The sequence below is a fragment of the Neolamprologus multifasciatus genome, chromosome 23 (assembly GCF_963576455.1).
Source record: "Neolamprologus multifasciatus chromosome 23, fNeoMul1.2, whole genome shotgun sequence".
Classification (NCBI taxonomy): domain Eukaryota; kingdom Metazoa; phylum Chordata; class Actinopteri; order Cichliformes; family Cichlidae; genus Neolamprologus; species Neolamprologus multifasciatus.
The window spans coordinates 39,340,587-39,363,404 of record NC_140460.1 but is presented as its reverse complement, the minus strand read 5'-3'; the positions used below and the strand labels follow the sequence as shown (position 1 = coordinate 39,363,404).

The 22,818-nt window shown below is 38.5% G+C and overlaps 1 long non-coding RNA gene across 1 annotated transcript in view; it reads right to left on the bottom strand.

Annotated features, from left to right (window-relative positions):
* Window positions 1–22,818, bottom strand: part of LOC146492252 (uncharacterized) — a 90,468-nt gene that overhangs the window by 4,093 nt on the left and 63,557 nt on the right. The window contains exon 4 of the long non-coding RNA XR_014872380.1: window positions 115–7,032. This is a non-coding gene — a long non-coding RNA (uncharacterized LOC146492252). The remainder of the gene's footprint in view (window positions 1–114; window positions 7,033–22,818) is intronic.

The window sequence follows — 22,818 nt, the reverse complement described above, 5'->3', positions numbered from 1 at the left end:
TAATGCTGCGCAATTACGCAGTAGAATAAACCTCATCTCATAAATGTTAGTATTTAATTAGAAACATCTTCTTCTGTTTTACCCAGCATTTGTAGCACCATTTTTAAAGATTACCTTCATTTTTTCCTTGACTTATGAGTGGTTGGTTCCAGTTGTTCAATCAGGAGGCGCTCGTCTGCAGCACCAGTTGGTAAAGACGTCTTTGCTGAGTGAAATTCTCTGAAGCTGGTAAATGGTAACAGTGAATTCATAATGCAGAGCCTGGTTATATGGGCATCTCCTATTAACGTGTAGAAGCAAACACAAGTGCTAACGCTAACAACATCCAATCAGGATTTATTGGAAGTTAGATCAAAGCTAACATCTGCATTACATGTGAGCACTACACATGTTATTTAACATATATAACGTATACGATTTTTAGATCTTTCTCTTTCCCTCAAGAAGAACTGCTAAAAGTGCAGAAATAACATTACAGAAAAGCAGGACATGCTCAAGCAAAACATTATAGAAAATTAAAATGACGAGTCCAAAGACTGACCTGTGTGCAGGTCATGCAGAAAGAACAGACCTGTGGAGGCAGCAGAAAGAAAAAGGACACGGATTCCTCTGTGACTTCTTTTTATGCTACACCTCTTACAACACCGTCCTAGTCATCAGTGTCACCGCTCCACAAAGCAACAGTTTAACAACCACATCCCTCCCCTTCTATTCGAAAACCTATACTGGAAACAAACAATCAAACAAAACCCCACAAAAGTAAAGAAAAACATCTGAGTTATGAGTTGCTATAAAATGCACTTTGCAATAGAATTACAGCAGAGTCACTGTATAATTAACAGTAAATAACTGTAAAACCTGCTGCTTGTGCTTATTTCACTACAAAGTTTACAGTTTTTCTTTCTGCACTGCGCTTTCACAGCGTTAAAACAAGGCAAGACAAAGTAAAAAGCTAGAAGTCCTCTCTTCTGCTTTGACTTTTAGCTCATCGGTCGATCTTCAGTACATTTTAATAACTATAATAAAAGAAAATTCAAGACATGAAAACTGAAGACTTTCCTGAATTAAAAAGACGTCCTGGAAAAGGAACTTTGTGGATCTTTGTTCAGAGGTTGCAGGTTTACAGTGAAGCAATACTTGACTGTTGTTGGAAGTTTTGCTTGCATTCAGTTGATGTCATTTCTTAACACGGTTACAAATTCATACATTTCACAACAAAAATAAGTGAGAGACAGCGAGCGCATAAAAGACAGACGGAGAGGAACAGACACACGGGGAAAATCAAACGTCCTTCTCTCTCCTTTAGGAGGCTACAAGCCACTGTCTCCAAATATGAGCTGGGTTTCTAACAGTCGGTAACAGAGAGACTTACTGTGCTTCAGGAAATTATTTGTGGTAAAAGTAGCAGAAGTGGTGGCCATGTTAGCTTTATATTTCTATAATGTGTAAATTTTTGTCAACCAGGTTTTTCTAAGATAATATTACAGCAAAATAAGTATTCACCCTGCATTATGCAGGCCAGTGAGTACAACATAAATACACAACCTCTACAATCAAATGATCACTTTTGAGCAAGCACTTGGTGACAGTGGGAAGAAAGAACACGCTTTTAACAGGAAGAAACCTCCAGCAGATACAGGCTCAGGGAAGGGTTAGCCATCTGCTATGAGCAGATGGGCGGGATACAAAAACTCCAGATAGTAAAGCTTTTAAATGTAGCTTCCCCTTTTCCCCTAAAAGCTGCTCATGCAGTGATATCAGTGACAAGTCAGGTGCTAATGTAAAATGGTGTTTCAGTGAGGCAGAATTTATTATGACAATACATTTTTTTTTAAATACTCAGTATGAATTAAACAGGTTAAAGGTAAATGCTCTCTGTTGTAATATAAAGACAAAATGATTGACAGCAGCCCAGGAATATCAGTAAAATGCAAATTAGCCACATGGTGCAATGTAAGGAGCTCTGTGATTGGTTAGGAAAGGACAGACTGGCTACCTCGATTTTTCTTCACTGCACATTGATCCATAGCTTTGCTCTGTAAAGGCTAACAAAGTGCTTTTGCTTTACAAACACATTTAGCCTCGGTATTCACTCTCTTAAAATGCCACTGGACACTGGAGTTAAATGGAGCCCTGATCCTCAGTTTTGTTGTTCCTAATATTTCTTATGAAAAGCACAGATAGTGCCCCACTGCAATAATTACTCATGTCTAGATATTCCTGTTAAAAGGGAGTTTTTCCTCCCCACTGTCGCATAGCAACAATTGCGAACACAAACTATTCTATAAAACGATCTAATTTAAATGAATAATCCAGTTGAAGCTTCAGACAGTCGTCATATGACAGTGAAACACTGCCATCTGCTGGACGCGAATAACAAAGACGCTGCTTTGACAGGTGAGGGAGTTTCAACAAGTTTGCAATGACTCAAGCATCAAACTACAGAACTATTAGAGCGGACATGGTGCTCTAATGGCTTCATTAACGTAGGTCAGAAAGGATAATAGAAAATCAATAAATTATAAAACACAAAACTTACTGTTTCACTGCACACACAAACCTTCTCTTATTAGCACAACACTGCCCAGGGCTCTGAGTGTATTCCTTATAGACTATTAAACTTTAGCATGTTATTTTGAAGTGTTACATCCAACCAGTGAAGTTAACTGTAGTTTCAACATTGAGCTACAAAAATGCTTTTTTTAAAATAATTTTTTTTTAAATTTCTTTTTACAGTTTTGCAATTTTACACAAGTTTTATCATCAGTGTCACAATGACTGCGGCTAAAATTGAGTATGAGCTTTTTGTTGGTCTGATTAAAAGGTTAAATGTAAAAGTGTAATTTAAACATGTGATGTGAGGTCATTAATTACAGTGCAGGTGTCCTGCTTTAGGATAATATATTAATACTTCCAAAACAGTAAAGTTGTTGTAGAGAATCTATATTCATTATCGTTGCTAATCATGGAAAGACAAAGACATCAGACTCTGCTGAAAAATTTTACACCTTCCTACTCTCTGCACGAAGCGGTCTGAGGGATCTTCCAGGATCGGGGATTTTATTTTGTTCTTTTTGGTCTTACTGGTTAGTAGGTGGTGATTTTGTACCTGTTGATCTCACATTTGGAACATGATTTGCTCTGGAGCAGATTAGGTTCAAAGGATAACTTGACCTTTGATGTTAGCGCGTTCTGCTTCATAGTTGAGGCCTCAGAGAGTTGTTGCTAACCAAAATCTATCTTGTACGGCCACGCAGCATCTAATGACGTTTTGTAACCTGAGCAGTGAAATGATTGCTGTTTTAGCGCACATACACGGTGTGATGATCAGTATCAGGACAATAAAGTTATGGTGCAAAAAGCTGGAAAGAAGGAAAAGCACGCACACTTGGAAGACTTGACCATTTGCACAAAATGAATGGCTGACACTGGACAGATGAGAGGATGTGGATGGTCACACCCTCGTGCATTAAAGAGGGCTTTCAGTTCATTGAAAACACAAAACCAAACACACAAAACACACAATAAGACAGCTGATCAGTTTGCTTCACTAAATCATCGACACAAGTCGTGTTGTAGAAGTACAGCAGCCGTGGCAGGTTATCATCTTAATGTGGCCCTGACACTCCATCGTACACCATAAAGCTGTGAATAAATGAAAAGCAAAGAGGCATCATCACTAACATAATAACTGTAGAAGTTATCCCACTGCATTACATTTATCATGATATCGTAATAAATGTTCACCGTATGTTGCTTTGACCCATCATTGTTGTCATTAATATCGGTACGTGACACTGGACACTTCCTGTCATTCATATGTCATGATTTTGTGATCAGTGTAGCAGCTTGAAAATAACTGCTTGGTTAACAGCAGGTGTACAGGCAGGTGCTCTGATCAAATAACATGTTTGGCTAAAGAAACAGAAAATAAAAATATGTAAATAGGAACACCCACATCTCTACTTCTTCTATTTTCCATTTCACACTTACAAAAAAGTTCTCCTACGTAGGTGTGGAGACAAATATATGTCAATTTAATACTTCAGACAGGCCCCAGAGCAAGTCTGAACAATTAGTCGACTTAAAATCAAAATTGCAATTTGAAACCATACAATTAGCAATTTGCAAAAACTGCAATTAGCCTCCGTGTTTTGCAAAGTGTCTGATCCAGGTTTGAAATAGAGTGTTAAAACTGAAGGTCTCTTTATTGTGTACTAGTCATGCTCACCAATCAGAAGTGATGAAAGATGACTGCTTTTACACGCAAGAACAACAAACATGAGAAACCCAAAGAAAACTGCTCCTCCATGCAGGAGGAAGCTAGGCTAAGCTAAGCTAACTGTTAGACAAAGTAGAGGAGTTGGAAGAGTAAAGGTTTCTGGTTAACTCCAGTTCAACTTAACATTAAATTAAACTGACAAATATCATGTTTATATTCATATCTTAGTCTTTTGATGAGCTCTATCTTATAAATCTATTAGACTCAGACGAGGTCGGCACAGGGACAGGCCTCGGGGGTCCAGGCCCACCCGGTAAAGTCCTTCTTCCCCAACATCTTCTGATGTACTTCATTTATACAATTTGGTAATGAAGTACTTAAACTACCACATCACTGATTAGTTATTGCAGTGTGAGCTCAGTTCAATTAATAGGGTCACAGTAGTTTAGCACGTCTACAGCAATCATGCAACCAGCATGACTGAGGAGGACACTGAGTGGACGGGCTTTGCAGGTCAGACTTTGAAACTATCTTTTATTTATCTTTTATTGTCATTATGCCAAAAGCAGTGAAAATATATGCTGTCCCATTCAGTGCAAAGAAAGAATCTGTGTTTACTGACAGGACAAAGCTGTTAAACTGGACAAATTCCTTATTATTTCTTTTTCTTAAGTAAAACCAGTAAAAGCTTCTACTTCAAAAATATGGACCTAACACTGAGATCCTGATATTTTAGACCAGTTGAATTTAGATTCTTTTTTTAGTTCATTCAGTTTGCTGGTTCTAACGACGACTGTCTTCATCAGTTTTAGTGTCACTGTGACTCATATCTCTGCATGGCTGTTTTGTTCTGAGTGCACTGTGACAATTAAGTTAAGATCCGGTGATCAGAACAGCAGCCTGGGAGTGACTGCTTGGTTAACAAGGTTTACAAGACCTGATCAAATGTCACACTGGAAATATTTTGCAAGTGAAACAGCAAAAGCAAATGAAAAAATGTAAATATGTTAATTGGACCACCTACATTGTTTCGAGAGCAGGGGTGAACTAAAGAGTGCTACCCATCACTTCAGTTTCAGCATATATTTTCTATTTAACACTCAAAAATCTGTCGTACAAGTATTAAAAATATATTCACAAATGAAATTTACATGCCTGAGATGAAAACATTACTCATACAAGTTATCAGGTAAAGTTTCTATATAGCACTGTTACATCTAAATATGGACACTGAGCTGGGACTTAACAATGTCACAGATCTGAGCCTCTGCACCTTCACTATATGTTTGTGTATGTCAGGCCTGTCCTGTATCTCTCCACCACCTGATCCAACTCACCACCAAATCCTGATCAGCTGATCATCTCTGCTCCTCTAATCACCTGAGTATCCAAGTATCCGAGAGTGTCCATAGATCTGACAATACAATTGTAAAATCAATCATTGACCTGTGCCCTAATGTGTTCTGTGCACTTGTGAACACACTTTCTTATGAAGTACATTTATTAAGGACACACTTTCATTAGCACAGAGAACTGGATTATATACTAGAATAATCCAGTTGAAGCTTCAGACAGTCGTCATATGACAGTGAAACACTGCCATCTGCTGGACGCGAATAACAAAGACGCTGCTTTGACAGGTGAGGGAGTTTCAACAAGTCTGCAATGACTCAAGCATCAAACTACAGAACTATTAAAGCAGACATGGTGCTCTAATGGCTTCATTAACGTAGGTCAGAAAGGATCAAACATATCAATAAATTATGAAATACAAAACTTACTGTTTCACTGCACACACAAACCTTCTCTTATTAGCACAACACTGCTCAGGGCTCAGAGTGTGCTCCTTATAGCCTATTAAACTTTAGTATGTTATTTTGAAGTGTTACTTCTTTTTACAGTTTTGCAATTTTACACAAGTTTTATCATCAGTGTCACAATGACTGCAGCTAAAATTGAGTATGAGCTTTTTGTTGGTCTGATTAAAAGGTTAAATGTAAAAGCGTAATTTAAACATGTGATGTGAGGTCATTAATTACAGTGCAGGTGTCCTGCTTTAGGATAATATATTAATACTTCCAAAACAGTAAAGTTGTTGTAGAGAATCTATATTCATTATCGTTGCTAATCATGGAAAGACAAAGACGTCAGACTCAGCTGAAAAATTTTACACCTTCCTACTCTCTGCACGAAGCGGTCTGAGGGATCTTCCAGGATCGGGGATTTTATTTTGTTCTTTTTGGTCTTACTGGTTAGTAGGTGGTGATTTTGTACCTGTTGATCTCACATTTGGAACATGATTTGCTCTGGAGCAGATTAGGTTCAAAGGATAACTTGACCCTTGATGTTAGCGCCTTCTGCTTCATAGTTGAGGCCTCAGAGAGTTGTTGCTAACCAAAGTCTATCTTGTACGGCCACACAGCATCTAATGACGTTTTGTAACCTGAGCAGTGAAATGATTGCTGTTTTAGCGCACATACACGGTGTGATGATCAGTATCAGGACAATAAAGTTATGGTGCAAAAAGCTGGAAAGAAGGAAAAGCACGCACACTTGGAAGACTTGACCATTTGCACAAAATGAATGGCTGACACTGGACAGATGAGAGGATGTGGATGGTCACACCCTCGTGCATTAAAGAGGGCTTTCAGTTCATTGAAAACACAAAACCAAACACACAAGAGACACAATAAGACAGCTGATCAGTTTGCTTCACTAAATCATCGACACAAGTCGTGTTGTAGAAGTACAGCAGCCGTGGCAGGTTATCATCTTAATGTGGCCCTGACACTCCATCGTACACCACAAAGCTGTGAATAAATGAAAAGCAAAGAGGCATCATCACTAACATAATAACTGTAGAAGTTATCCCACTGCATTACATTTATCATGATATCGTAATAAATGTTCATCATATGTTGCTTTGACCCATCATTGTTGTCATTAATATCGGTACGTGACACTGGACACTTCCTGTCATTCATATGTCATGATTTTGTGATCAGTGTAGCAGCTTGAAAATAACTGCTTGGTTAACAGCAGGTGTACAGGCAGGTGCTCTGATCAAATAACATGTTTGGCTAAAGAAACAGAAAATAAAAATATGTACAGTGGGGCAAAAAAGTATTTAGTCAGCCACCGATTGTGCAAGTTCCCCCACTTAAAATGATGACATTTCCACCCTGATTTACGAATAAATTCTTTACAAATCCTACCATGTGAATTCATGGATTTTTTTTTCACATTCTGTCTCTCACAGTTGAAGTGTACCTCTGGTGCAAATTACTGACCTCTGTCATCATTTTAAGTGGGGGAACTTGCACAATCGGTGGCTGACTAAATACTTTTTTGCCCCACTGTAAATAGGAACACCCACATCTCTACTTCTTCTATTTTCCATTTCACACTAAGATCCGGTGATCAGTGCAGCAGCCTGGGAGTGACTGCGTGGTTAACGACAAGGTTTACAAGACCTGATCAAATGTCACACTGGAAATATTTTGCAAGTGAAACAGCAAAAGCAAATGAAAAAATATAAATATGTTAATTGGACCACCTACATTGTTTCGAGAGCAGGGGTGAACTGAAGAGTGCTACCCATCACTTCAGTTTCAGCATATATTTTCTATTTAACACTCAAAAATCTGTTGTACAAGTATTAAAAATATATTCACAAATGAAATTTACATGCCTGAGATGAAAACATTACTCATACAAGTTATCAGGTAAAGTTTCTATATAGCACTGTTACATCTAAATATGGACACTGAGCTGGGACTTAACAGTGTAACAGATCTGAGCCTCTGCACCTTCACTATATGTTTGTGTATGTCAGGCCTGTCCTGTATCTCTCCACCACCTGATCCAACTCACCACCAAGCCATCCTGAGCCTGTTCGTATCCGACACTGGAGAAGAGGACTTTGGTGGTTTTAGTGCAGGAAGAAGAGAAAGATGGTGGTGAATGACTGACGTTTCTTCTTGTTAAAGCCGTGTCACTGCACCTGAGCCTAAAAGGTAGTCCGAATCTATTTTTCTGGTGTGCTGTAGGTTATTGTTATGTACTACATTTGTTACTCATTTATGAAGCACAGTACATGTTTTGTACTTGTAATTACAGGTACTTGTACATATACCTAAAAAGTTATGCAAATATGTACCCATAACTTGTTTTTCAAAATATTAATAAAAGGGGTGTGTCTCCAAACAGCCATCTCTTTCCTGACAATTCCCTTTGTGCATATTCTCTTAGATATGATAAGTCAACATTGAAACACCTGCGGCTTTTAGTCAGGTGTGGCTAATATATGTACAAAACAGGATTTTCCCCTGATTTTAGCTTGTGTGGCTAATATTCAGGTGCGCTTTGTAGTCCAGAAAATACGGTAAACTGAAAAAGCTGCTTCATTGCAGAATGGCACAAAAAATATAACAAAACTAAACTGGGACATAGATAAACTGACACACAGGGGAAAAACAGCCATGAGGGAGATCACGACACTGACAAAGAGAAACACAGGGCTTAAATACACAGAGGGATAACGAGGGAATGAGACACAGAAGGAGAGCACAGCTGGGAGTAATCAGGCTGGACGAGACAAGGGAAGCAAAACTAGAAACACTCACATGAGAGATGGACCTTCAAAGTAAAACAGGAAACACACTGACTGAACTCTAAACATGTAAACTTAACAGCAACTGGGGAGACAGAACATAGGGACCTGAAACATGGTACAGAAAGGCACAGTAGACACAACATGGAACACAGTGAAGCCATATTACAAGAACTAAGAACTAAACCTATGATAACCATAACTGAAACCTAGGGAAATAACAAACACAGTACAACAAAGGACTCAAAACATAAACCATAATATAAAAACACAAGAACTCAAAAAGCTGGGTCAGAAACACCCAGAACCGTGACACAAACCTCCTTCAAGGAAACTGGAGAGTCCAACACTGGCATTGAGGCTAGCCCAACAATCTCAATATGGTGTAACTTCCTGCTCTAACTCCGGCTCCTTCCCCACAAGAAAGATGATTGTTTTATATACTAGAAGGCAGACCTGGGATCTGAGGGTCAGACTTCCTGTCATCATGACATATTGCACTGTTGTTCGATCAGCTTCATTAAATATACTTTTAAATATTCTTTTATCCTTTGTCTTGTTTTGTTATACATCCATTTAAATCCTCATATGAAATGATTACTACCAACTGGTAATAAAACAAAAATAAAAAGATTGTCCAACATTTTAACTGCAAATTGTCAATACACTCACTTTATTTGCCAAAAAATATACTTAAAAAAGGGGAAAAAAGAAGTGTATGCTGTCCTCGCCCTGAGTCTCTTAGTTTCACCAGCTAGACAGCGAGATAACGATGCTCCAATAACCAGACTTATTTCCTTTTTGCGCTGATTTATTGAAGAATGGCCTCTGACCATTGCCTTCTCTTTGACCATCGTAAAACTGAAAGTACAAAATACTGTATTAGCTAACTAACATTGAAAACTAGCTTGTTACGCTCTTACTACAAGCTAACAAGATAAAACTTTCAAATGTACAAATTATCGAACCATTTTTACACAAAACAAAAGATAATAATTATTTTATCGACACTCATACTTACAGACATATCTTGTCCAAGGCAACAACATTTTAAGGTCCGTATTAGCTTAGAACAATAACATTACGGTATCACTTTCCGCCATCTTTTATTTCTTCTTCACGTTCTCATTTTTCCTTTCCCAAAGTAACCGAACCCATATCACAAAGCAGCCACTAGAGGGAGCTCTAGGGCAGTTTACAACTATAATATCCCATTTAAGTTATAAAAGGCAGAACAAAGTGTTAATAGTTTATTTGAAAGGTCAAAATATACCAACACGTCTTTTTATTTTAAATCTATTTGTTTGTGCATTAATTGTTTTTCTAAAGCCAGATGTGGAAAAACAGGCTGCATCTACATGCAGGTTCTTGTGGTCAGTGGTCATCATATTTGCATTATCTTTCTGAGTCACAAGCAGAGAAGTGTTAAAGTTTCCTAGAAGTGGTGGGCTAGTGATGTAGGTGTGGATGCAAAGGATTATTTGAGGTGGTGCTGATCAGAAGTATAAAAATCAAAGTGTCCAGATCCAAACACACTTTGTTCCTCTGTGACAAAAGTGAACTATAACTCACAGCATCAGCATCTGAACTGCACTGGAAGAGATCTCTGCTCATCTCCGTCTGCATTCCTCTTTTGGTAAGAACTTATTATGTAGAATTTAAAATGATTTTCCTTTTAAAGCTGGGCAGCAGGCTCACGTTGAACATCTCCAAAAACTGTGATAATTCTGCTGCTACACTAAACACTGGATTCGGTGAGCATACTAAACTTATGTAAGCTGTATGCTTGCACGGTGAGAGACCTGTTTTTGCTGATTTGTGTTCAAATACAAAAAGATCTTATTTAAACTGACTGTCAGATGTTGCCTATCCAGTTATATAATGAACCCACTATATACATTAACCACAGACTATTCACGACATCTTCATCACCTGCTGTTCCAGACAACCAACTTGTACCTGAACCACTGCAGGTTAATCAGCCGACTGCTCATTAGTAAAGGAAAAAAAAAGGTGAGTGTCTTAATTTGGAAAAGCTTGAAATAAAAAATCCTATAAATTACACATAAACAGATACAAATTGGAGGAAAATCCACTGTGTCTTGAGTTCTGTTTTATTTTTATTTTGCAGTGTGTCATTGTTACTACAGAGCACACTGAAACATATGACAGGAAAGAATACCTGAGTGCAGAAAGGCATTTATATTAAATAGGATTTAAACTTTGTTCTTAATGAACCAGATCTATTATGACCTGGACTTTTATCTATAAAATGGGTTTGTGAAACCCAGAGAAAAACTCTCAATATATCAGTAGATATAAATATATATTTATCCAAATCACATCAAGTAAAAAAAAAAAAAAGAAGACAAAAAGTACAAATTAAAACACAAAATTTTAAGGCAAAAACAAATATCTTGATGTCTTAATACGATGAATATAAAATATAAAGTAATACAACAAGGTTAAATATCTAAACATTTAAAGACAACTACTTCAGCTTTTCAAAGCTTCTTTTTCCAGTTGAAAATGACATCATCTCGCCTGAATCTGCTTCCAGGAGTCTGTCCAGATTAGGCTTGTTTAGGATATTTATAAAGCTTGATAGTTTTCAATCATCCTAACAGTTGAAAAATAAACAGAGAACAAAATTATATATAAGATTATAAATAAATAAAAAAGAAAACTATAAATAAAACTACTTCTTTCATTTAAAGAAAAAGGTCTATCAGTCCTCTTGTCTTGTGTGTTTGCAGCTCACAAAGACGACTTACTGAGCTTCAGGATCCAAAAGGATGTATCTACCAAATTCTTAATGTGAAAAAATGTCCATGTGTTTTCTTCTCCAGGAGACAATGAAGACACTGTTTGTCTGCATGATGCTCGTGCTGCTCTTTGCCACCGGATTTTCCAAAGTGAACAATTTTCAACCAAGCAAGAACCGACCTGAAGAAACCCCTCATGAAAAGTTTATAAGACAGCATGTAGATGCTAACATGACTGAAAAGCAGTGTGACACAGAAATATCAAATAGGAATATCTACAAAACTGACAACAGTTGTAAGGAAACCAACACATTCATCCTCAGCATTCCAGCAAAGGTCGAATCCATTTGTAGAGGTGATGGGACGTATGATGAAATTAGCCGCATGACGTATAGTAGCGCAACGTTTCGCATAATTAAATGTATGCTAAAGCATCAGGGAGCCAGGAAACCCAGGTGCCAGTATGAAGGCAGGCTTCTCACTAACAGGATCATTGTCGTGAAATGTAAAGGGCAGTTACCTGTGCACTTTGGTGGGGACCTTCAGCCCTCTGAGAGCAACGATGGCGAGCAACTATGAGGAAAGAGTGGTGTGGCAGGGAGGCGTGGTCTGCGATGCTGCTGCAGGTGAGATGGATGTACCTGCGCTGCATTTGCTATCACGCCTCGCCAACTTAAAAGGCTTTGCGCTGTCTGAGTTGTTGGTGTTGTGGATGTGTTGGCTGGAAGCTAGGATGGGGCAGCCGTTCATGTGTATTCAGCAACCGTGTGCCTCAATAAAGCATACTGAAAAGCTTGAAAATGTCTCCGGGTTTGCTGTGGTTTATCACAAGTGGGTTTTTTTTCTGAATGCACTTTGAGGGAGAACTAATGTGAAATGTAGCTTCAAGACCACACGTCTGCGGGCTATATGGGTCGGGCTTTATTTGTTCCATTTTAACAGCAAATATACAGTTTTGAAAGAAAAAAAAAACTACACGTGTCATAAATTCTACCTGAAAGTCACTGGAAAGATGTTTTTCATATACTTTGGTCTTATCTCCAGGTGCAAACATTTTGCTAAACATGTGATCAACTTTTATTTCCACACATATTGCAAAAACAATTAATGATCCTGAGACAGCACCAGAGCGTCTGCAGTGGGATTTTTCCTCAAACTGCTACATTAACCAGGGTTAATAATAATAATAATAAAACATGCTTAAAAAATACTTTTACACAATTTAAATTGAATTCCATCCAGACTGAAACATTTAATTTACATTTGTTAAAAAAGGAGTGTGATAATGTTATCATTAAAAATATTAAAATGTAGAATAACCATCAATCTTGCACAAAATACCCCCCAGAAAATCTGTTTCTCTGAACTGGACCTCATCAGTGTTTGTGGTCTCATGAGCTCTCCTGTGATTTTTAGTTTGCATACTTGCATTATTCACATGAATGATTAATATATTCATATAAATCTATACAGATTTGTCCACACTGGATATGACAGTAAGAGTTAGTAAAGCTCTGTTAACGTGTTCCTCTACAGCCTGTTGTTTCTTAGTTTCACCAGTGAAACTGAATTAAAAACAAAACAGAGATGACATTCAGTCGCCTAGGCAACCACCAAGCTCCCAGTGCCGACAGACATTCAGCTGAAGTCAAAACTGAAGCTAAGACTGTGCCAGAGAAAAAACCAAAGAAGAAGAAGAGGAACTGGCTGCTTCGGCTTTTCAGCTGTACCAGTCCACAGACAGACTGATTTAGACAATTGTGGAAAAAATAAAATTAATAAATCAAACAAATAAAAAAATATATATATTAATTTTATTAATAAATAAAAAAATATTGGATCATTATTTCATATAGATTTCAAATAACATACCATTTGATGTCAACATGTTTTAGTTGCATTTGCAGTGCTCGTGCTGTTATATTCTTATGATTCTGTTCATTTTATGAGTGTATCCTTCAGCCTTGCTTCACATATTTACTGCTGCTTGATCAGCTTTAGTCCTGCTAGCATCAGCACAGCTAGAAACAGATCACACAGCAGAGAATCAGCCGTGCATCGGCCGATCTAAATGCACATGGAAACTAAAAATGAAAACATTGATAACTTAGCTGAACTTCATAGATCTGAAAGTTGACCAATGCATACATAGTGCTAAAAATCAGGTATCGTAAAAACACATTTTATATTATGCTGAAGTCAATTTTTATCCTATTTTATAACTATATCATATAATAAAGTCTGTTTTGAAGTTTACTATGGTAACAATTAATCTTTTTAGGCTTTTCAGAAACACTGTAACTTCATAGGTATGAACCAACAAACCATTTTTCATCATGAAAATAAAAAATAAATCTAAAGGAGATAAACATCACAACTAGACAAACATGACTGTATGTTCAACCAAGCATTAAGTCCATTTTGAAACAAAGAACGATGCACACTCAGCCAATCACATGGCAGCAACTCGATGCAGTGTAAAAGGTTAAATGTAAAATAAAACAATTAAAAATTTTAATTAATCTTAATCAATCTTAAAATATGAAGCAATCTTCTAACTCCCCTTTACATACAGAGCTGTGGCCAACCTTACAAACCATTTTGAATTTTTTCCAGCCGAGGCGTTCAAAATAACCAAACTGCTAATAGTCACGGTTTAATTTGGGCAGCTGCCTGCCTAATATAATGTGAAATCATCACAATATTTTACACAAAGAGAGTAAATGTATCCTTGTACTCAGCTAAGACAGCTGGGCTGCTGTAGCTTGTGTTTATGTTCAGAGTGACATCTGATTTAAAAGCAGACAGCAAAAGACACTGAGCAGCATATCAGTCAGCATGGGGAAAATGCCATAGATTTAAGGAACTAGGCTAAAATAATTGGTTTCTAGTGGGTTCTATTGTAAGTGTCTATATTTCAGCATGACAGACTGATCCATCCTACACTGAGAACCCTTGAAGCTGATCATCAGGGTATGCTGTGTATATTCTTACATAGAACATAAAATAACATGCAAAGATTTTAGATGGTTGTGGTTGGTCCTTACACACAGATGCAAGGTCAAAAAAAAAAAATCACCCACAATGGATCGTTCACAGACGCATATTTGCAGGCAGCTGTTTGAAATTATTTTTATATAAATAAAACAAATGTGTCTAAAAAAATAGGTAAACAATCAGAATAATTACATTTTTTTAAAATACCGAAAACGCATTTGGCTTAGTTTTTGTTAACTTTGGTGTAATATGTCATGTGTTGTTGTTCAGCTGAAGTCTTCTTCCACACAACATGATGAGTGCCGCCTGCTGCAATCAGAGACGAGGTCAAATGCAGCACTGTTAAAGGAACATGATTAATGCTGCATTAAAATGAGCCTTTAGCACATAGAGATGATTAAACAGTTTAATTTGAGTTCATTATTTCTAGGGCAGATGCTACACCAGTGAAGGTGCACTTAGTTTTCACACACTGCTTCTGCATTGTGTCTTAGTTTTAGTGGATTAAATAATGACACAGTGTTTGTTTGTTTGTTTGTTTTTCTTTAGTAACAAATGACCTCAGACCAGCTTATAATATTTTATAAACAAATAAGCATAAATGCATAAACTCAGCCTGGAATAACATGGGATAAACATGGGATGTGCATTTTTTTATTTGTTTTTTTTTTATTATTATTATTATTATTATGTAGTTCTGGATGCGTTATGTATGCGTAAGTGGGGTGTGTGTAATTATTCAGCCCCTTTGGTCTGAGTGCAGTCAGTTGCCGATAAACATTACCTGATGAGTGCTAATGACTAAATAGAGTGCACCTGTGTGTGATCTAATGTCAGTACAAATACAGCTGCTCTGTGACGGCCTCAGAGGTTGTCTAAGAGAATATTGGGAGCAACAACACCATGAAGTCCAAAGAACACAGCAGACAGGTCAGGGATAAAGTTATTGAGACATTTAAAGCAGGCTTAGGCTACAAAAAGATTTCCCAAGCCTTGAACATCCCATGGAGCACTGTTCAAGCCATCATTCAGAAATGAAAGGAGTATGGCACAACTGTAAACCTACCAAGACAAGGCCGTCCACCTAAACTCACAGGCCGAACAAGGAGAGCGCTGATCAGAAATGCAGCCAAGAGGCCCATGGTGACTCTGGACGAGCTGCAGAGATCTACAGCTCAGGTGGGGGAATCTGTCCATAGGACAACTATTAGTCGTGCACTGCACAAAGTTGGCCTTTATGGAAGAGTGGCAAGAAGAAAGCCATTGTTAACAGAAAACCATAAGAAGTCCTGTTTGCAGTTTGCCACAAGCCATGTGGGGGACACAGCAAACATGTGGAAGAAGGTGCTCTGGTCAGATGAGACCAAAATGGAACTTTTTGTTCAAAATGCAAAATGCTGTGTGTGGAAAACTAACACTGCACATCACTCTGAACACAAGATCCCCACTGTCAGATATGGTGGTGGCAGCATCATGCTCTGGGGGTGCTTCTCTTCAGCAGGGACAGGGAAGCTGGTCAGAGTTGATGGGAAGATGGATGGAGCCAAATACAGGGCAATCTAGGAAGAAAACCTCTTGGAGTCTGTAAAAGACTTGAGACTGGGGCGGAGGTTCACCTTCCAGCAGGACAACGACCCTAAACATAAAGCCAGGGCAACAATGGGATGGTTTAAAACAAAACATATCCATGTGTTAGAACGGCCCAGTCAAAGTCCAGATCTAAATCCAATCGAGAATCTGTGGCAAGATCTGAAAACTGCTGCTCACAAACGCTGTCCATCTAATCTGACTGAGCTGGAGCTGTTTTGCAAAGAAGAATGGGCAAAGATTTCAGTCTGTAGATGTGCAAAGCTGGTAGAGACATAAGGCGGACCGGATTATAAGGAGCACTGTCGATTTCCAGAAAAATCAAAGGACTGATTTTTACAGTGCCTCGAGGACCCCGTCACAGCAAACTACTGTGAGCGCCACCAGACAGTTAATGAGACAAAAACGAGACGCTCTTACAGCCAGGAGGCTGCTTCGAGATGAAGCTTGATTAATTTGATTGATTATCTGTGAATAAGTCTTGAGCCTCTCCTCCGTTCTGTACTGAGCCAGATGTTCTTCTTCTTCCTTTCTTTAGACTTTCTGAAGGTCATTTAAAGTTTTTCTTTGGACATTGACTGCTTTTTCACCCATTTTCAGTCCAGTCCTTGTACCTGATCATAGGGCTGTGCGATATGACCAAAATCTCATATCCCGATATAAGACATCTATCGTCCCGATAACGATATAAATCACAAAAATTTAACATTTTCTGTAAATTCTGTGAATCTCGGGCAGCTCGACTTGCGTAAAGTGTTTCCAGCTGGGCATCGTGTACCTGGAGTCGAGTGTTTTAACCAAAGCATGAAACGATACATTTTTAGACATAAGTTGTAACGGCCGCCGTTTCTTTGTGAGTATTTATTACATGGCGTGCTGCGGGGAAAAGCCTGTTCTAACGTTTGAGTCTAAGGTTTATTTTTTAGCTCTTTTTTACTTCTCATCCGTAAACACTCTGCATCTTTCACGTGATTCAGTTTATTTTGAAAAGTCTCAACAGGATCTTGACCTTTATTGTGAAAGGTTTATGTGGAAGATAAACAAGCGGATACCAGTGGTTTTACAGTCATTGTTGCTAACGACAACGCATAAAAACAAGCGCTTGTCCATCTGTAGTGTGGTTATATTAAACATAAGAGGAAGAGAGAACTTTTTTTTTTTTTCAAATACAATACAAAACACACAACTTAGCAAAGAACCAATTTTAAATTTTATCTTTAGGTACTTTGTTACTAGCAACCTGTCACAGAAACACACCATTTCCTCTGATTTCTTTGGATTGGAAAAGTAGAAGACAGAAAAAAGGGGACAGGCTGAAAAGTCTATCTGCAGTGGAGGAACAGTACCTGAAAGTCATGTCAAAAAAAAATCAGCAAACACCTGACACAGAACCTGAAAGATGCACTTGGTCCTTCAGTTGATCCATCTAGTGTTCACCAAAGCCTCATCTCATGGTGTCAGTGAAGGGTGGCTGTTAAGAAGCCATTATTAAGGAAGGGAACAGGGAGAAAAGGCAGAGGGATGCCAAATTACACAAGAACTGGACTGAAAATCAGTGGCAGCAGGTCTTATGGAGTGATGAACCAAAAATTCACATTTCTGGTTCAAATTGCTGGTAATATGTCGACAACCACCTATAAACTACTGTACAGCTCTGTCATAGTTTGGGTCTGCATTTCAGCCAGGGTGTTGGGGATTTCATCAAAATTGATGGAATTATGAAAAGTACCACCAGACTTAGGCGGTTTCCTCTTTTTCCCCATCTGGCGGCCTCACAGCAGGGAGTTATGAGGTAGCCCCAACCTACCTCACATCTCCCCGCTGTGCAAGAACGAGCTCAGCAACACAAGCATCCTCTCTCTTTCTCAACACAAGCATCCTCTCTCTTTCGCGAGTGCATACGTGCACATCTACAGTGCTGCATGCCGATTAACGCATTTTCTTGGAGCACCTACACAAGCTGCAATATACAGATCATGTTTCACAGCGCTACAGCGAGAGGCAAACACCTCCCTCTGTTTGTGCTTCATTCTAGCTTCTCCCTTCTCTTCTCAACCACACACACCAACACCTTCCTCTTGTGAATTTTATTTTAATCCTTAACATAAAGACAGCTATAAATTAGGATAACCAAACCTGATTTATTACCTCCTACATCCCCCCCAACAGGAAGCTAAAGATTGGTGCTGTTAAAGTGTTCAAAAAACAGCAGGAGCTCGGTGTGAGGCCACAGTGGGCCAAAAAACACACACAAGATGACCTCCAGCAAGGACAAAATGTATCTGGACGTCTCTGTGAGCATCTGTCTCACTGTGTAAGTGTAGCACAGTGTCTGTGTGTGCATGGCTGGGGAAGAGATACAGCACAGCTGAAAGCCAGCACTCAGACGAGGACCCGGTGCATCGTCTGTGTCTCATCTCAGCCAGTTTACTTACAAACTCTTTAAGTTTGAATTTTAAAGCTGACAATGTGCTCAGGGCAGTGATATTTAAAATGAAGGTAAACTATTCCAATCTCTGGAGCCCCAATTGTGTATCTCACACACACACAGAACTGTTGAGTGCGATGACAAATAGAGCCACAGAATTGTGCTGCTCTGTAATTAAATTGAGACGTGGAGTAAAATTTCCCACCTAGATTGAGGCTACGTCCACACGTACACGGGTATTTTTGAAAACTGAGATTTTCCGTAAACGCAGAAATGAAGGAAAACGCTGCTAGGAACATGCCAAAGCAACAGGTGGCGATATATTCCTAACCGTGTAGAAATGTTGGCCAATCAGAAGTCTAGAAGCCTCGATGGGAAAAAGTAAACAAAGCTGGGGCATAGAAGCAGAACCGAGTCGTATGTGTTGCGGGACAGTAACTGTGTGTGTATATGTAAGCATTTAAACACTGCAGAGAGAACGATTAACAGTAACAGTATTGTAGAAATTCATTTCACCGAAACAATAACATAATAACAATAATAAAAAGGCGCACACCTTTGACGCTGCGTTTTTCTCGTCCACACGTAAATGCAAAAACGGAGTTTTCAAAAATATCCACCCTGGCCGGAGTTTTTAAAAATCTCAGGTTTCAGTGACCAAAAACGCCGTTTACGTGTGGACGAAAGGTGCAAACGCGTAGAAAAATCGGTGTTTTCAAAAATACCCGGGTACGTGTGGACGTAGCCTGAGTGAGATGAAATATAAATCGGCTCTCCTCTAACTTATTTTATAGAAATAATTACATAAGCTGCATTTATAACTGTTATTAAATAACAGCAGCACACGAGAACTAAAGTGTAATTCCAGCACATTTCGCTTCGCTTGCACTGATTCTTTAGAGATGACGACTGTGGTGGGTAATTAAGGGCAAACAATATACAAGTCGCATGAAAAATGGAGGCTGCATTACCGCAAACACAAATTCAGCAAACACCTGACACAGGACCTGAAAGATGCAGTTGGTCCTTCAGTTGATCCATCTAGTGTTCACCAAAGCCTCATTACCTTTCCGCATTACCGGAGGCCGCATTACCTTTCCCAAGCTTCCTTTCCTTCCTTTCCTTTCCTTCCTTCCTTTCTCGATGGCCCACAGTATCTGGAAGTGGTCAAAGTTTACTGTGGAGAAAATGAGAAGCGGTTAGTGAGAACGTGTCAGTTTGAGCTGAGCTATAAAACAGGAAACATGACATGTACAGCACTGTGCAAAAGTCTTGAGCCATCCCTCATTTGCTTCCAGGGATCCGGACTTCCCTGTAATGGTAAATGGCCTGCATTTGTATAGCGCTTTTTTCTAGTCCTTAAGGACCCCAAAGTGCTTTACACTACATTCACCCATTCACACACGGGTGATGGCAAGCTACATTGTAGCCACAGCTGCCCTGGGGCGCACTGACAGAGGCGAGGCTGCCGGACACAGGCGCCACCGGGCCCTCTGACCACCACCAGTAGGCAAATATGAGGTTAGTGTCTTGCCCAAGGATATTTGGCATGCAGCCAGGAGGCAGCCTGGGATCGAACCACCGACCTTCTGATTAGTGGCTGACCTGCTCTGTCACCTGAGGGGTGGCTGTAGCTAATCTTTAAAGTGGTATTAAGGAATAGCTCTCCAGGCTTTTTAAAGTGTTTCTGATTTTTAATCCAGGGCTTGTATTTGACCAGTTTTTGTCTGTTAAGACCCTTCACACTAATCTGTGAAACATTCAAACATAAACAGACACCTAAGTCACAGAAAGGACCAGAAAACTTAACAAAGAACCAATTTTAAATTGTATCTTTACACATTTACTTGCAGCCTATTGCAAAAAAACAAAACCCCACATCATTTGTTCTGACTTCTTTAGTTAAAGAATGCAGTTAATAACACCGTTAACACAGACTGACCTGGCAAAACATGAAAAAATAAGACTTTTGCTCGGTACTGTATGAGAAATGGAAATCCAGACTCTTTCTGTGCACTTCATAATGTATCGCTGCACTTTGGCAGTACTGTGAAGATTAAATGTTTTTTTCAAAGAATTAAAAAGTCGGAGCGCAGTGGGAGAGAATAATGTGTGTGTTAGATAATGAAACGGGAAAGACTGAAAGGTGGAAATAATGAATCACAACAGTCAAAATGTGAAAAAACAAAAACATTTTCCCTGGAGGATCTGTGCAGTGACACACCGTCACAGTATTGACGATTAGCAAGCAAAACAAAACCCCAGAAATAACATTTATTAAATGAAGACTCAGCTAAACCTTTTTTAAACTTCACATCTGAATAACAACACACGCAGCACATAGAAACAAATATCTAAAATGAGTTAGATCCCAGAAAGTTAGACAAGCTTTCATAAGTTTTATGATCGACTTTTACGAGATTGAATTTGAGCAAGTAAAGACATTTCACATGAAGCTCAGAGGCAGGAGAGTTGTACTTCAGAAAGACATCCAGCTCAGAGCGCTCAACTCATTCATCTTACTTATTTTCCTATTTCAGTATGCATAATAACACAGCCAGATGTTTTCATTCATTGCCACTGAAGCAGATGCATGTGTGTGTTCTGCAGACTGAATCCTTCTGTACGCAGCTTAAAATGAGTCCTGAGGAAAAAGATTGAATGGAAGTGGTGAGGAAGAGTGTCATGTTTTTTTCCTCTGTAATAAATAAACTAAATAATAAGCACAAATATTCTTGTTTTCCAAATATATTTTTTATGAGCGCTGAACATGTGATCAAGATTAGACGATAAATACAAGATTAATTTCACTATTCTGCTGCATTTCTACTTAACACCTACCTGACTCACTTTTGAATTAAATTAATGTAACGTGTGAGACTAATATTTGTAATCAGATCTTAATTTATGCAAAAATATCCATCATAGACCCGAGAAAAAAGCGTGAATAAAAAGAACACCCAATCCATGACATTAAAAAAGCCTTGATCATTAATAGCAAGTCTTTTTAATATCAACCAATAAGAGTAAAGTTAGCTTAAAGGCACAACCCCTGTTTTTCAGGCAGAGGAGAAAAAGAGGAGCTTTGTTTAAGATAAAGAAGCATGCAAAGCTACTCTAGTAGAGTCCAAGAATAAGAATATCATGTTGGAAACGAACACGAAGATGATCAAAACACATTCCCTCCAACAAATAAATACTATAGAGAGCGGAGCTGCTTCATCATTTAAAAAAACAACATCTTTGGCACAAACACAAGCGCTCAGGAATCAGATTAACCAACAACAGACAAGATTTGTTTCAACAAGTAAAGAGTAATGAGCTAACACTGAGTAACTGTTGCCAGTAAAATCAACAGTTGCTAACTTTCACATGCAGCAGCTCATTAAGACACTTAAAAGAAATCGAATTAAGACATTTAAATGTTGGTTGTATTTTCCTTCCCGATGCATGTGAAAGGTTAAGACTTACATCTCCAAATGTACTGGAACTGATTTGAACCAGAGGACTCGGCCACACTGTTACTATGTACTGCATAAACACGTTTACCGATGAGGGTAAATCCGACGCTGTCCTGACTGTGTGGCTAAATTTTGTGCTGAAAGCATCAAATCAATTTAATATGATTAACTTGCTATGAGAGGTTTTTACTCCAAGTGTGACTTTTTCTGGGTTCAAACACCTTTCAGGGTCAAATTCAAGCACTTTGTAAGCATGTTTAATGTCCATTTTCAAACTTTTCCAGCACATTACCATAAAAAAGATGCATATTTCACTTCGCATCACCTGAGTAAGACCACGTGAAAGGCCAAATTAATAAGTTTTTCATCAGATATTGATGCTTCTTTCTTATGTGACACAAAAAATAGGAGGAGACAGATCTTTGCTTGTGTTGTTTTTTGAAGTTCATTCATTCAAAACTAACTGTAAGACGCTTAACTACATTGCAGTCTGTGTTATTGTTGTAGACCTAATTATCACCTTTAAAGTGTTTGTGCTAATAACATCATGTAGAGTAAGACAGGCATAGAGAACAGCACTGACTGGGAGAGGCTTTGAACAGATGACATACTCAGATCAAGTCAACACTTTAAAAATGCATTGATATTATTATGTACAGTTATAATGTACTGTCATCTCCCTTAAATAAACAGGCAGCCTTAAAGTGTGAAATAGTCACTTGTCTACTGTCTCAGTGGCTGATAGT